Genomic DNA, 15,942 nt, shown 5'->3' with positions numbered 1-15,942 from the left:
TCTGCAGTTCCTTGTTTCTACCATCAGACCACCTCCTGAGCTGGAAATTTAACATGGAATTTTTCATCTACTTTATAGTATCACACCACATGCTTTGAACAATTCAACCAGATAACATCTGCCTGGTGTCTAATATAGTCAAGAGGCTAACTTCGTCTTGCTGAAGCATTAAATTATGATTATTGTCAACGGACACTAATTAGGTCTCTTAACATATTTAGTCAGTGCAGGCAACTTGAGACAAGCCTGGCTTGGTTACCGCTAAACTGTTACTTTCTCCTGGCTTGTTGCCACACCACAATCATGATTAATTTGATTTAGATACTCTAGCTCATGTTGGTTACCTTGTGCTGCCTGGCACTAATATTACCTATTCTGAAAATAGGTTTTACAAAAGAAACTTGGGCTCAGATTCAGGTACAAATGCCAACACACAAAACACGGGGCAGCACGGCGGCTTAGCAGTAGAGTTGCTGCCTTACAGCGCCAGAAACCCAGGTTCGATCCTGACTCCGGGTGCTGTCGGTACAGAGAGTGCACGTTCTCTCTGTGACCGCGTGGGTTTTCTCCGGGAGCTCCGGTTTCCTCCCACACTCCAAAGACGTGCGAGTTTGTAGGTTAATTGGCTTCAGTAAACTGCCCTGAGTGCGTGGGATAGAATTGATGTACGGATTCAGATTCAATTTTAATTGTCATTGTCAGTATACAATACAGAGACAACGAAATGCATTTAGCATCTCCCTGGAAGAGCGACATAGCAAATTATTTGAATAAATAGTAATAAGTGTCCGGGGGGGCGGGGGGGGGGTGTGATTGGCAGTCACCGAGGTACGTTGTTGAGTAGAGTGACAGCCGCCGGGAAGAAGCTGTTCCTGGACCTGCTGGTTCGGCAACGGAGAGACCTGTAGCGCCTCCCGGATGGTAGAAGGGTAAACAGTCCACGGTTGGGGTGAGAGCAGTCCTTGGCGATGCTGAGCGCCCTCCGCAGACAACGCTTGCTTTGGACAGACTCAATGGAGGGGAGCGAGGAACCGGTGATGCGTTGGGCAATTTTCACCACCCTCTGCAATGCCTTCCGGTCGGAGACAGAGCAGTTGCCATACCATACTGTGATGCAGTTGGTAAGGATGCTCTCAATGGTGCAGCGGTAGAAGTTCACCAGGATCTGAGGAGACAGATGGACCTTCTTCAGTCTCCTCAGGAAGAAGAGACGCTGGTGAGCCTTCTTGATAATCGTTGGTCGGCACGGACTCGGTGGGCCGAAGGGCCTGTTTCCACACTGTGACTCTAAACTGAAGCAAGACTAAATTAAACAAACGCACAGGATGGCAGTCTGTTTACAAACGTGACTATACATCTGTTTTTTTTGTGCTTTGGATTTGATCTGAATCACTGCGATAGAGGTGACAGCTGCCTGAGAGAGTGACCTTTGAGCACTGCAATGTCCATAGTGTCAGCCTCACATCCGACAGCGCGATGCCCACGTTTTAAGTCGAATGCCTCCAGAGGCGAGCAGGCTCCAGAGGACCAATGTTCTTCCACCCGGCATCTCGAGCAGGTGTTTCCAGTTTAGCTCTGTGTGCAAATGAAAGAACTGCAATGCCTCTCTGATTGATGGTTATCCCTCTGCTTCTGTTTACTCGCAGAATCTACGGACACGCAGATGGAGAAAATAAACATCTGTGTGATGTTTTAAGAAGTAATCCTTCAACCTGCCTCATTTAAAATTCTGCCAGTCACTTTTCAGGTTAAGAGGCCAAAATATTCATTTTAATCATTTTTTTTTCGCTTCCAATCCTCTCAGTAAACAGCGATGAGAAATTTTAATTTCTTTGACACCTTTCGATGTTTCCATGACTCATTTCCCTGATGCTAATCCATTTTGATTTTTGCACTTCATTAACGGCAGCCTCGCAGCCAGTGAAAGGAACAGCTCTCCACCTCCAAAACTAAAACAGCCACACAGAGGCTGTCCTGCATTTTATTTTATTAGCACCTTTCCTTTGAAGAAATAATCAAGTGGTTTTGAGGAGCTGCACTGTCAATTTTGGGATGCGTCACTCCCCAGTGGTGGGGGATGCTTTGTTCCCGCACTGACGGGTGAGATTAATGAGCTGATGATGGTTCTGCCCGGAGTTATGTTGCTCGCTCTGCTTTTATCTGACTTTAGCTCCTTTGACAACCATCCCAGCGGTGAGATCGACCTCCTCCGGCATCAGCCACATCATGTGCATCCCGCACATTTCTACAAAGTGCCGGAGTAACTCAGCGGGTCAGGCAGCATCTCTGGAGACCAAACCAAAGGACACAAAGTGTTGAAGTAACTCAGCGGGCCAGGCAGCATCTCTGGAGATCAAGGATAGACGATGGATCGGGGTCAATGTCCTTCTTCAGACCAAGAAAAGAGGCAAAGTGCTGGAGTAACTCAGCGGGTCAGGCAGCATCGGTGGAGAACACGGATGGATGATGTTTCGGGTCGGGTCCCTTCTTCAGACCAAGTAAAGACACAAAGTGCTGGGGTAACTAAGCAGGTCAAGTAACATCTCTCAAGAACATGGATAGGTGATGTTTCGGGTCATGCCTACTTTGAAGAAGCTCTCTTCAGATGCTGTCTGATCCGTTGAGTTACTCCAGCACTTTAGTGATTTTTTTGGAAACCAACACCTGCGGTTCCTTGTTCCTATATTTTTATGAACATTCGATTTGCTAGTTTTAGGTAACTAACCAACAACATTTTTCCTCCCAAAACCCTCTGTTCCCCTGCCCCCCCCCCCCCCCGGATGTGCACCCATTGATCCTACTATCCTGTCCCCCCTTTCCCCTCTCTCACCACGTTCCCACCCCCTTCCCCATCTCCTTCCACCCATAATCCCTTCCTTTGACTAGAAGAAGTCCTAATCCGAAACATAATCTATCCATGTCCTCCAAGAATACTGCCTGACCCGCTGAGTTACTCCAGCACTTTGTGAGGGTTTTTTTTGTAAACCAACATCTGCAGTTCCTTGTTTCCTTCCTCTAGCTTCACATTTTGCGCCTCTCCTCCCCTTATCTCACAGCCTTTGGTCTTCTTCCCCTCTCTGGTCTTTGTCCACCCATCGGCTAATGAAAGCCCCCTCACTTGTATCCACCTATCACTTGCCAGGCTTTGTCCCGCCTCCGCCTCTCTTCCAACTTTCTCCCCCCTCTTACAATCAGACTGAAGAAGGGTCGTGACCCGAAACGTCGTCTATCCATGTTCTCCAAAGATGCTGCCTGGCCTGCTTCATTACTCCAGCACTTTGTGTTCTTTTTGTAAACCAGCATCTGCAAATTCCTTGTGCCTGAATTTCTGCACAATTGAGAGGGGAAAAGTACAGGAAACACCCATGCATTTTACTTACAGCATGGGACATACAGCGTGGAAACAGGCCCTTCAGCCCACTGAGTCCACGCCAACCACCAATCACCCATTCACACCACTTCTATGCTATCCCACTTTCTCATCCACTCCTCACACACTAGGGACAATTTACAGAGGGGGGATTTCCACAGTAAGGGGAAATTTACAGTCCAATGCAAAACCTGCAAGTCTTTGGGATGTGGGAGGAAACCAGAGCACCTGGAGGAAACCGATACATTCGCAGGGAGAACCTATTCCCTCATTTAAGGATGTACATACCATTTTCTTTGCCAACTGCAGCAGCCTGTTATGTTGCTGGAAGCACGATTGAGATCATTCAGTACTGCTAAGTTGGAGACTTTGAAATGTTAATTGAGAGTTGTTCAGCATTCATTAAAGGAATCATTAAACGATACATAGAAGCATAGAAAGAGGCCCTTGGGCCCACCAAGTCCACCCCGACCATTGATCATTCATCCATTCACACTAGTTCTTCATTATCCCAATTTCTCATCCACTCCCTGTACAGTAGGGACAATTTACAGAGGGCCAATTAACCTACAAACCTGCACGACTCTGGGATGTAGGAGGAAACCAGAACACCTGGAGGAAACCCACGTGGTCACAGGGAGAACATGCAAACTCCACGAAGAATGCAGCCCAGGCCAGCATCGAACCCGGGTCTCAGGTGCTGAGGGGCAGCAGCTCTACCCGCTGCACTGCTGTGCCACCTACCATCATTGAATGCTGGTGATATGTTCCCTTGGCTTTCCATGATCTTCAGAATGGAGGCAAACTGCCTTCAGGAAAAGGGTCTGAAGAAAGGTCTCGACCTGAAACGTCACCTATCCATTTCCCCCAGCGATGCTGCCTACGTTACTCTAACACTTTATGTAGGAAAGAACTGCAGATGCTGGTTTATACTGAAGATAGACGCAAAATGGTGGGGAGAAGGGTTTCGGCCCGAAACGTCGCCTATTTCCTTCGCTCCATAGATACTGCTGCACCCGCTGAGTTTCTCCAGCATTTTTGTGTACCTTCGATCTTCCAGCATCTGCAGTTCCTTCTTGAACACGGGTATCTCAGCGGGTCAGGTTGCTTCTCTGGAGAATAAGAATAGGTGAGGATTCGTGTCTGAAGTTCCGACCCGAAAACTCACCTATTTCTTTTCTCCAGAGATGCTGTCTGACCCGCTGAGTTACTCCAGCCTTTTGTGTCCAGCATTTTGTGCCTACCTTACCTTAAGGAAACTTAGACAAATTAATTCCCTTTAAAAAATAAAACCCACAAATATGTCAACTGTGCACAGATTAAATCTTCCTACAAAAGATACTTCATTTCAATTCAGAAAATCATTAAGTTAAGCCTGCCTTTCTCTGCCCATCTTTCTAACTAATCGATATCATCAGCTACTGTATGACTCTCTCCTCAGTATCAACAACGCTATTGATTTTCATGTCTTCTGCAAACTTCCCAATAATACATTCATATCAAAATCCTTAACGTATACACCAAAGAGTAAGGTTCCCAGAACTGATCCCTGTGGTGTACCGCTGGTCACAGGCTTCCACTCGTAAAACCAACTCTCCACCCTCCCAAAGGAAATAATTTAATACCATCAAGCAGGTCCAGGAAAAATTCCCCATTAATTCCACAACAGACTCTCATTACTACAAGATATATAGAAACAAGGACCTGCCAAATCGAAGCAATGGCCAAGAAAGCACTACCTGCACCTCTACTTCCTTACAAGGTGCAGGAAGATCGGCATGTCCCCAACAACTCTCACCAACTTCTACAGATGCGCCGTAGAAAGCATCTTAACGGGATACATCACAGCATGGTTCAGGAATAGCTCCATGCAAAAGTGCAAGAAATTGTAGAGAGTTAGCCCAGACCATCACGGCAACTAACCTCCCTTCTATTGATTCATCTGCACTTCACACTGCCTCGGCAAGGCCACCAACACTATCAAAGACGAGTCTCACCCCGGTCACTCCCTCTTCTCCCCTCTCCCATCTGGCAAGAGATACAGAAGCGTGAAAACGCACACCTCCAGAATCAGGGACAGTTTCTTTCCAGCTGTTATCAGTCAACTGAACCATCCTATCGCTAACTAGAGTGCGTTCCTGACCTACCATCTACCTCTTTGGAGACCCTCAGACTATCTTTAAACCATCTTTACTGGACTTTATCTTGCATTAAACATTATTTCCTGTTTCCTGATCTGTACAGTGTGTGCGGCTTGATTGTAATCATGTGTAATCTTTTTGCTGACTGGATACGATACAATAGAACTTAATTTATCCCAGGAAGGAAATTGATCTGCCATCAGTCATAAAACACAAAATACATGAAGCATGAAATTAAATTGGCAAGTGGAAATGATTGGGGATGTGCAAAGATTGGAGGGGGGAGGGGGGGGGGGAGTCAGTCTACCCCACGTCCAAAGGGGGAGGAGTTGTAAAGTTTGATAGCCACTGGGAAGAAGGATCTCCTGTGGCGTTCTGTACTGCATCTTGGTGGAACCAGTCTGTTGCCGACGGCACTCCTCAGGTTGACTAGTGTGTCATGGAGGGGGTTAGCTGTATGGTCCAGGATGCTCCGCAGTTTGGGAAGCATCCTCCCTTCCAAGACCGCCTCCCATGAATCCAAATATGCCATGATTAGCATGCAACAAAACACTTTTCACTGTCCCTCGATCCACGTGACAATAATAAACTAATCCAAATGTATTCTTAAAGTTGTTGATCTATATTTTAAACATATTTGCTCTTATTACAACAAGGGATGAGCCTGTGTGTAGGGAGTTCCTTCATGACTTTGAGGTTGAATATTCAATAAACGTATCCAAGGTTTGATAGCATAAATGAGTTAAAAATGAGTATAATACCGGGAAGGAAAAAAATGTGGTTTCAAAGGTGATCCATTAACTAGTTATGTGTTTCCAAATAGCTTTTCTTTTCATTTCTTCCAACTGGCGGCACGGTGGCGCAGCGGTAGAGTTACTGCCTTATAGTGCTTGCAGTGCCGGAGACCCAGGTTCGATCCCGACTACGGGTGCTGTCTGTACGGAGTTTGTACGTTCTCCCCGTGACCTGCGTGGGTTTTGTCCGAGATCTTCGGTCCAAAGACATACAGGTTTATATGATAATTGGCTTGGTAAATGTAAAAATTCTCCCTAGTGAGTGTGGGCTTGTGTTAATGTGCAGGGATCGCTGGTCGGCGCGGACTCGGTGGGCCGAAGGGCCTGTTTCTGCACTGTATCTCTGAACTAAACTTAGCTACAAGTTGAGCCCAGTCCATTGCCAGAGAAGAACCAATGTGAATTACCCAGGGGAATGGGAAAGTGATTAATGGGAATGATCAGAAAATTGAACTGCTGGAGGTGCTTTAAGATATGATTGAGTTAGAGGTTAGTGGTATTTTAAATATTAGCCGATGCAAAGCTCTTGAGTAGATGTTCGCAGGAAGCTTCAAGCAAATACCAAGCCTGATGGAATTAATATTTGGGGAATTGGATTGTGAATTCATTTGACAACAGCAAACAAAGAACGGTCATGGCTGGTAATCGTTGGCAGATGAAACTAGTGATGTCAATACAGTCCGAGTCTATGCTGTGTGAAAATTTAAACGTGCTCTCCAATGCGATTATAAAAAAAACACACCCAAAGGAGGGTGTCTCCCTGCCAGTAAACTTCACGGAAGTGAAACAGAGCAGATTAACCCTTTAAGTTCTGGCTGTCTTTTAGAACCGGGCGGCACAGCAGCACAGCGGTAGAGTTGCTGCCTTACAGTGCCAGAGACCCGAGTTCAATCCTGACTACGGTTGGTGGCTGTACAGTTTTTATTACATTTTCCCTGTGACCTGCATAGGTTTTTTCCGGGTGCTCCGATTATTTAAAAAAACACACTCCAACGTACAAGTTTGTAAGCTAATTGGCTTTGAAAAAATTGTAAATTGTACCTAGTGTGTGTAGGATAGTGTTAGTGTGCGGGGATCGCTGGTTGGCCTGGACTCAGTTGATCGAAGGGCATGTTTCCACACTATATCTTTAAACTAAACTAAACTTACCACAGCACTGTGTGTCCTTTTTCATTCTTTAATCTGTTTGTTACCATCAGCCGAATAATTGTTAAAACAAACAGCATTTTACAAAGGCAGGTTAACAGCGAAATATATAGGGGTGTGCATATCTTTAGTAAATTATACATTCCATTATTGATATAGAGTCATACTAAATGGAAACAGGCCCTTCGACCCAACGTGCCCATGCTGACCAACTTGCACCAGCAGCACCCCATGATGATCATAAATCAGTACCCCATTCCTGCTTTCTCCCCATATCCCTCGATTCCATTAGCACTAAGAGCTCTATCTAACTCTCTCTTGAAAACATCCAGTGAATTGGCCTCCACTGCCTTCTGTGGCAGAGAATTCCACAGATTCACAACTCTCTGGGTGAAAAAGTCTTTCCTCATCTCAGTACTAAATGGCCTGCCTCTTATTCTTAAACTGTGACCCCTGATTCTGGACTCCCCCAACATGGAGAACATTGTTTCCTGCAGGTTTTAGACGCACCGGCTTTACTTTGCCACAGCTGATAATCCATCAGGACGGAGAAAGGCTAATCCTTCCGAGGAAAATCTGATGGGTCTGACCAGTTGAAAATGAGCTTCTAACGTGTGTGTGTGTCTGTCAGACATCTAACACAAAGAGTATTGACCGCATGCAATTTTAATGGCATGTTTGAGGCCCAGTTGCTCAGCTAGTGAATCTTTTAACAACACCACTATGGAGCTCAGCAGAAATTCATGTGCACAGGGTACCACAAGGATCCTCAAAGGAAATGTTTCCATTTTATTCTGATTGTAGCCAGCCTGAGCCTCTACAATCCGCAGTAAATTAATGGTTCTCTCTCACTCAGTTCCTCTTCCAAGGCTTTCCTTCAGCGCGATATTGATTTCCAGCTATTTATTATTTAATAAATTCTGCCAGATTCACTCACGGAATCCCGAAACAGCCTGTACTAGTCAATTGTTGTTCTGTGGGCGTGAAGACTGTTATCCCAAGCCAAGAAATAGCCTAATGAGAACACAGTAGTGCCTGGGAGAGTAGGCTGTATTCTCAAACTGATGGACAGTTCCTGCAGCAAGAAATGTACAGAGGATCAGAAACAGAACCTCTCGGGTTCTCAATCTATTAACGCGGTGCTCAGTTTTTGAGTTGGTCTATTAAATCAATCTGAAGAAGAGCCCCAAACTGAAACGTTGTCTATCCATGTTTTCCTGAGATGCTGCCTGGCCCGCTGAGTTACTCCAGCAACCTGTGTCTTCTGCAGTCTAACCTTCTGCAGTCTAAATTGTTCTTGCATAATGATTCCTAATGCTCACGTGACTGTTATGGTCAGGTTACGTAGTGTTACTGATTATTAATTTACTGTATTACTGATGAATGTAATGGGCCTGAGAAGCTGCAGCAAGTGAGAATTTCATTGTTCCCTTGTCGGTACATATGATAATTAAACGCCCTTGTTTGTCAACTCTTGACATGATTCGTGGAACACTCACCAAGAACCTGAGGAATGATACATTATGTGTGACTCATCGGCCTGTTCTCATTTCCTGTTACATTTATAACTTCTTACAGGCGTTCCTTTATCTCAGAGTCTTCCATCTCAAAATATTTCTTCCCCAGTAAGTGTGGCTGTGATTTCGAAGGATAAATATCTTGCAGAGATTGTCTGAACTGTAAGAGGACAGCGTCTGTCAGAGGATTAGCCAGTGACTCGAGGAATGTTCTCCTTGCAAGGAATGCTCGTGGAACTCAAAACCAAACAGCAGAAGTTTGGGATTTGTAATTAAAACAGAAAATGCTGGTCATGCAGCATCTGTGTAGAGAGAAGCAATTCACTTGTGAGACCCTTCAACTCTAATGTTCTGTTCCTGGTAGATATGACAATTTCAGGCACCCACCACTCTTTGTGTAAAAACTCCTCCTCCCCACTTATCTCTGTTGTGTCCTGGAGTCACCACTAGAGGGCTCTGTCTCGAAATGAATGTTTCTTCAGGGAGGGTCCCTGTGAGATCTGCAGGGTTTCAGCAGCAGCCATGTTTGGCATGTAATAAATACACAATCCGGTTCTGTACACCAAGTGTAGTTTGTGAATTATTTAGCCCTCGAACACAACAATCTCCTTTAAACTTTGCCCCTCTCACCTTCAAGCTGTGCCCTCTCGTCTCTGGCATTTCCACCCTGGGGAAAAATGCTTCGACTGTCTACCTCCTTCATAAATATCTTTCAGGCATTCAGAAATCGTGCACAAATATTAACAATTATAAAAATCATTTAAAATGTCAAACTTTACAAAGTTCAAATCTTTTAAAATAAAAAACAATGAAACATTAAAAATATATAATTGAACCACCTGCCTCCGGTGAGATGATGGGGGAACCACTCCTCGTGTCACCTCCAATCTGGGTACCGAGGTCTTTGGGGTGGGTCCGCCAACCTAATTGTATGGGAGTGCTCCAAACCAACCTCCCTTCCATTGACTCCATCCACACTTCCCGCGGTCTCAGCAAGGCCACCCACCAGCATAATTGAAGATGAGTCTCACCCCGTCACTCCCCCTTCTCCTCTCTCCCATCAGGGAGGGGAGAGGTACAGAAGTGTGAAAACGCACACCTCCAGATTCAGGGACACTTTTCTTCCCAGCTGTTATCAGGCAACTGAACTGCCCTCTCACCAACTCGAGAGCGGTCCTGATCTCCCATCTACCTTATTGGAGACCCTCAGACTATCTTTAATTGGACTTTATTTTGCACTAAATGTTATTCCCTTTATCCTATATCTGTACACTGTGGATGGCTTGATTATAATCATGTATAGTGTTTTCGCTGACTGGGTAGCACGCAACATAAAAGGTTTTCACTACACCATGGTACACGTGACAAGAACCTAAACCAAACTAAACTAAACGCTGGATTTCAGAGAGCTGCTTACTGCCTGCCTGCAAACCAACCTCCACGCTTCTCTACATGAAGTGACAAACACTGAATCCATTGTGTGGATACAGACATTGTTTTGCTCCAACTGTTCCACAAACATTTCCCTGTAAAATACAAAGCAATCTATTTAACACAGATGGTAATGGTATCTGTATTAGGGCAACTTGACAGCCTAGCTGGTAGAGCTTCCCAGTGCCAGAGACCCAGGTTCGATCCTGACCTCAGGTGCTGTCTGTGTGCAGATTGCACATTCTTCCTGTGACCGCACAGGTTTCTTCTGGGTGCTCCAGTTTCCTCCCACATCCCAAAGGTGTGCGGGTTTGCAGGTAAATTGGCCTTTTGTAAATTGCCGATATTGTGTAGGGAGCGGCTGACGAAGTGGGATACGCATAGAACTAGTGTGAACAGGTGATCAATGTTCGATGTGGACTCGGTGGGCTGAAGGGCCTGTTTCCATGCTGTATCTCTAAACTAAACTAAACAGCTTTACTATGTCTTCCTGCAGTTTGCTATGACTGCCATAGAAAGTCATAGAGTCTTACAGCATGGAAACAGGCCCTTTGGCCCAACTTATCCACACCGACCAACATGCCCCATCTACACTAGTCTCACCTGCCTGTGTTTGGCCCATATCCCTCTAAACCTGTCAAAATTTTCTTAAATGTTTCAATAGTACCTTCCTAAACTACCTCCTCCAGCAGCACGTTCCATACACGCACCACCTTTTGTGTAAAAAATTCTTGCTATATATCCACACTCTCCACACTGATATCTCAAAGCCCACACATTTTTGAAATTATGTTTATGATCTCTGAATGAAAATCTTCAGGTGAATCTTGAAAGATCGTGGCTTCAGGCTAACCTTTGTGAAAATCCATCTCCTACCTCCTGTCAGTCTGAGTAACAATATTCACCTATACACTGATTTCTCTTTCTTAGCCCTGATCTTTGGCACCCGATTTAGTTTTGTCTAGTTTAGAGATACAGCACGGAAACAGGCCCTTCAGTCCTCGCCGACCATATTAACACTATCCTACACACACTGGGGACAACTTTTACATTTACCAAGCCAATTAACCTACAAACCTGTACATCTTTGGAGTGTGAGAGGAAACCGAAGATCTCGGAGAAAACCCACTCAGGTCATGGGGAGAACGCACAAACTCCGTACAGACAGCACCCGTAGTCGGGATCTCACTCGGGTCTCCTGCGCTGCATTCACTGCAAGGCGCCACCGTGCCACCCATATTCCGATCTTTGACACAACTCCAGTGTGCAGTCCACTTCCCACATTCCCACATTCCCACATTCCCATCAGGCTTTTGTACACAACACAACACTAACCACACTTTACCTCATAAATGAACCATGACAGATTAAGTATCAAGTTGCATTGCACACTTTCCCCCAGGGTGGATTGTCAAATACCAGAAGGCATAGCCTTAAGGTGAGAGGAGCAAAGTTTTAAGGAGATGTGCGGGGCAAGTTTTTTTACAGAGGGTGATGAGTGTCTGGAACACACTGCCAGGTTTGGTGGTGGAAGCAGATACGATATTGGCATTTAAGAGACATTTGGATAGGCACATTGAACTGTGGGGATAATAGACAATAGACGATATGTGCAGGAGTAGGCCATTCGGCCCTTCGAGCCAGCATCGCCATTCAATGTGATCATGGCTGATAAGATTTGGTCTTGGCATCATGCTTGGCACAGACATTGTGGGCCGAAGGGCCTGATCCTGTTCTATGTTCTAAATACCTTAAGGCAAGGTAAGACATCGGTGAGGCTGCAATTCCTTTGAAACATTGGAAGAAAAGTCAAAACCAAAGTGCATGAAAGGAAGATGAGTGGCAAAGGAACCACCAGTGATGTGAGGAGAACATTTTATTTTACTGGGCAACTTGGATAAATAACTGTGAGGAAGGAACTATCAAGATTATGGGCAGTGAGTGAGAGATGATAGATTTGCTGGATTTTTCTCACCTAAAGCCAGTTTGTCACAACTAACATCCTTCCATGTTGCAACCATTCCATGTCCTATAATCATCCTTAACCAAGCTGAGCAGCGTCAGATATTGGTTTAGCTACATGCATGGAATTGCAGGCCTTTGACTGGATAGATGCCGCTGATTCTCTTCACAAATTTTGATTTTTTTACAGTTAAAACCGAGTTCATTATTTAATGGTGTTATCATGTTATTAATTTAATTTAGTTTATTGTCACTTGTACCAAGGCACAGTGAACAGCTTTTATTGCATGCTAAGCCGTCAGTGAAAAGACTAGGGTGGCAAGGTGGTGCAGTGGTAGAGTTGCTGCTTTACAGCGCCAGAGACCCAGGTTCAATCCTGACTACGGGTGTTGTCTGTGCAAAGTTTGTACATTCTCCGTGTGGGTTTTCACCAGGTGCTCCGGTTTCCTTCCATGCTCCAAAGACCTACAGGTTTGTTGGTTAATTTGCTGCAGTAAAAATTGTAATTAGTGTGTAGGATAGTGCTAGTGCACGGAGTGATTGCTGTCGGTGTGGACTCGGTGGGCTGAAGGACCTGTTTCTGTGCTTTTCCTCTAAACTAAACTAAACTATACATGATTATAATCGAGCCAACCACAGTGTATAAGATACATGTTTAGTGCAGAATAAAGTCCAATAAAGTCTGATTAGACATGGTCTGAGGATCACCCCAGTGAGGTAAATAGTAACTCAGCACTTGGTTCTTGGTTCTTGGTTTTTGGTCCTCCAAAATATTCCAAATGGAATTTAAACTGGAGGTGGCGGAGGGTGGACTTAAGCAAAAAAGGGTCCTTGGAGAAGAAGAGCTACCTCAAATTTAGTTGCGTCTGGTTGGGTAACTATTGTAGGGTGAAGACTATTCCATGCTTTAATTGTGAGGGGGAAGAATGAATTGCTGCACACATCAGTCTTGGTAGCTGGTATCTCCAATTGGATCGAATGGGATAGACTCGTCCAGGTAGAACCGCCTTTTTGATCACGGTCGCTCCCCGCCAGGTAATGGAGGAGGCCCAGGCCCACTTGTCATAGTGAGGCCCAGCGCAAAGTGGAGGAACAGCACCTCATATTTCGCTTGGGCAGCTTACACCCCAGTCAAGAGACAAGACTTCCCCTAGTAAAGCTCAACCACAGTGGTTCAATGTTTGTGTAGGGAGAAACTGCAGATGCTGCTTTAAACCAAAGATAGACACAAAAGGCTCAGCGGGTCAGGCAGCATCTCTGGAGAAAAGGAATAGGTGACATTTCGTGTCAAGACCCTTCTTCAGACTGAGAGTCACGGTAAAGTGAAAGGAGAGATATAGACAGTGATACAGAGATATATATAGAACAAATGAATGAAAGATATGCAAAAAAGTAACGATGATCAAGGAAAGGTGGAGCTCCATTGTTGGCAGTGGACAAGGTGATAACGACTTACGCATTCAATTTATTTGGCTGAAGAAGGGTCTCGACCCGAAACGTCACCTATTCCTTCGCTCCATTGACGCTGCCTCACCCGCTGAGTTTCTCCAGCATTTTTGTCTACCTTACATTCAATGAAACTCTCCATCCACCGCATGGACCGTACCCTGGCATCTGGGAAAGGGAGAGGAGGGGGCGTCTGCCTCATGGTCAACTCTGCGTGGTGTTCCGACGTGGCAGTCCTGTCCAACTCATGCTCTCCACACCTCGAACATCTGGCGGTGAAGTGCCGTCCCTTCTACCTCCCGAGAGAATTCACCTCCGTTATCCTGACCGCGGTCTACATCCCACCCCAGGCAGACGTCCGTCTGGCACTGGAGGAGCTGCAGGCCGTGGTCAACAAACACCAGACGTCTTACCCCGAGGCATTTACCACCATTGCTGGGGACTTCAATAAGGCGAACCTCAAGAAATCACTCCCCAACTTCCACCAACATGTCTCCTGCTGCACCAGAGGACCAAACACCCTCGACCACTGCTACACCACCATCAAGAATGCCTATCGTTCTATCCCTCGCCCTCACTTCGGTAAATCCGACCATACCGCGGTGCTGCTTCTTCCTGCCTACAAGCAGCAATTGAAGAGCGCACCCCCAGAAGTGAGGACAGCACAGAGCTGGTCGGGGGGGGCAGAAGAACAACTCCAGGACTGTTTGGAGTCTGTAGACTGGGCAATGTTCAAGGACTCGTCAACGGACTTGAACGAATACGCCACAGTCGTTACAGACTTCATAAAGAAATGTGTGGAGGACTGCATCCCTACAAAAACCTTCCGAGTGTTTCCCAATCAGAAACCTTGGATGAACTTTGAGATCCGCACTCTCCTGAAGTCCAGACACAGGGCATTCACCTCCGATGATACAGTGGCCTACATGAAGACCAGATACGACCTTGGTAAGGCCATCAGAAAGGCCAAAAGGGACTTCTGCTCCAAACTGGAGGACGAGACAGATGTTCGGCAGCTGTGGCAGGGTCTGAATGCAATCACCTCCTACAAGGCAAAACCAGGAGGCAGCTCGAATGCCGGTGTAACATCACTCCCTGACGAGCTCAATGCATTTTACGCACGCTTTGACAGGGAGAATACTGATGTGCCTTCCCGATCCCCCATTCGCTGCGATGGCATTTCAGTCTCAGTCACAGAGGCCGATGTCAGGAAATCCTTCAGAGGGGTGAACCCCCGAAAAGCACCTGGTCCTGATGGTATACCCGGCCGTGTTCTAAAAACCTGTGCGGACCAACTGGCGGGAGTTTTTACGGACATTTTCAATCTCTCACTTCTGAGGTCTGAGGTCCCCACCTGCTTTAAAAGGGCATCAATTATACCGGTGCCCAAGAAGAGTAAGGTGACATGCCTCAATGACTATCGACCAGTGGCACTAACGCCGGTGGTGATGAAGTGCTTTGAGAGGTTGATCATGGAGCAAATCAACTCCTACATCGACAAAAACCTGGACCCACTGCAGTTCGCGTACCGCCACAACAGATCAACGGTGGATGCGATCTCGCTGGCCCTCCACTCCGCACTGCACCACTTGGACAACAAAAACTCATATGTCAGGCTGTTATTCATTGATTACAGCTCGGCATTTAACACAATCATCCCCTCCAAACTGGTTACCAAACTCGCAGAACTGGGTCTCTGCGCATCCCTCTGCAACTGGATCCTCGACTTCCTCGTCCACAGACCACAGTCTGTTCGTATTGGTGGAAATGTGTCAGCCTCAATAACAATCAGCACGGGAGCACCTCAAGGCTGCGTGCTCAGCCCCCTGCTGTACTCACTCTATACCCATGACTGCGTAGCGAACCACAGTGCGAACTCCATCATCAAGTTCGCTGACGACACCACTATTGTGGGGCGTATCACTGATGGGGATGAGTCAGAGTACAGAAGAGAGATCGAGCAACTGTCCATATGGTGCCAGCGCAATAACCTGGCCCTCAACACCAGCAAAACCAAGGAACTGATTGTGGACTTTGGAAGGAGTAGGAGGGGGACCCACAGCCCCATTTATATCAACGGGTCGATGGTTGAAAGGGTCAAGAGCTTCAAATTCCTGGGCGTGCACATCTCTGAA

This window comes from Amblyraja radiata, chromosome 25, assembly GCF_010909765.2.
Source record: "Amblyraja radiata isolate CabotCenter1 chromosome 25, sAmbRad1.1.pri, whole genome shotgun sequence".
NCBI lineage: Eukaryota > Metazoa > Chordata > Chondrichthyes > Rajiformes > Rajidae > Amblyraja > Amblyraja radiata.
The sequence above is the reverse complement of the archived record's forward strand: the minus strand, read 5'-3'. Positions refer to the sequence as shown.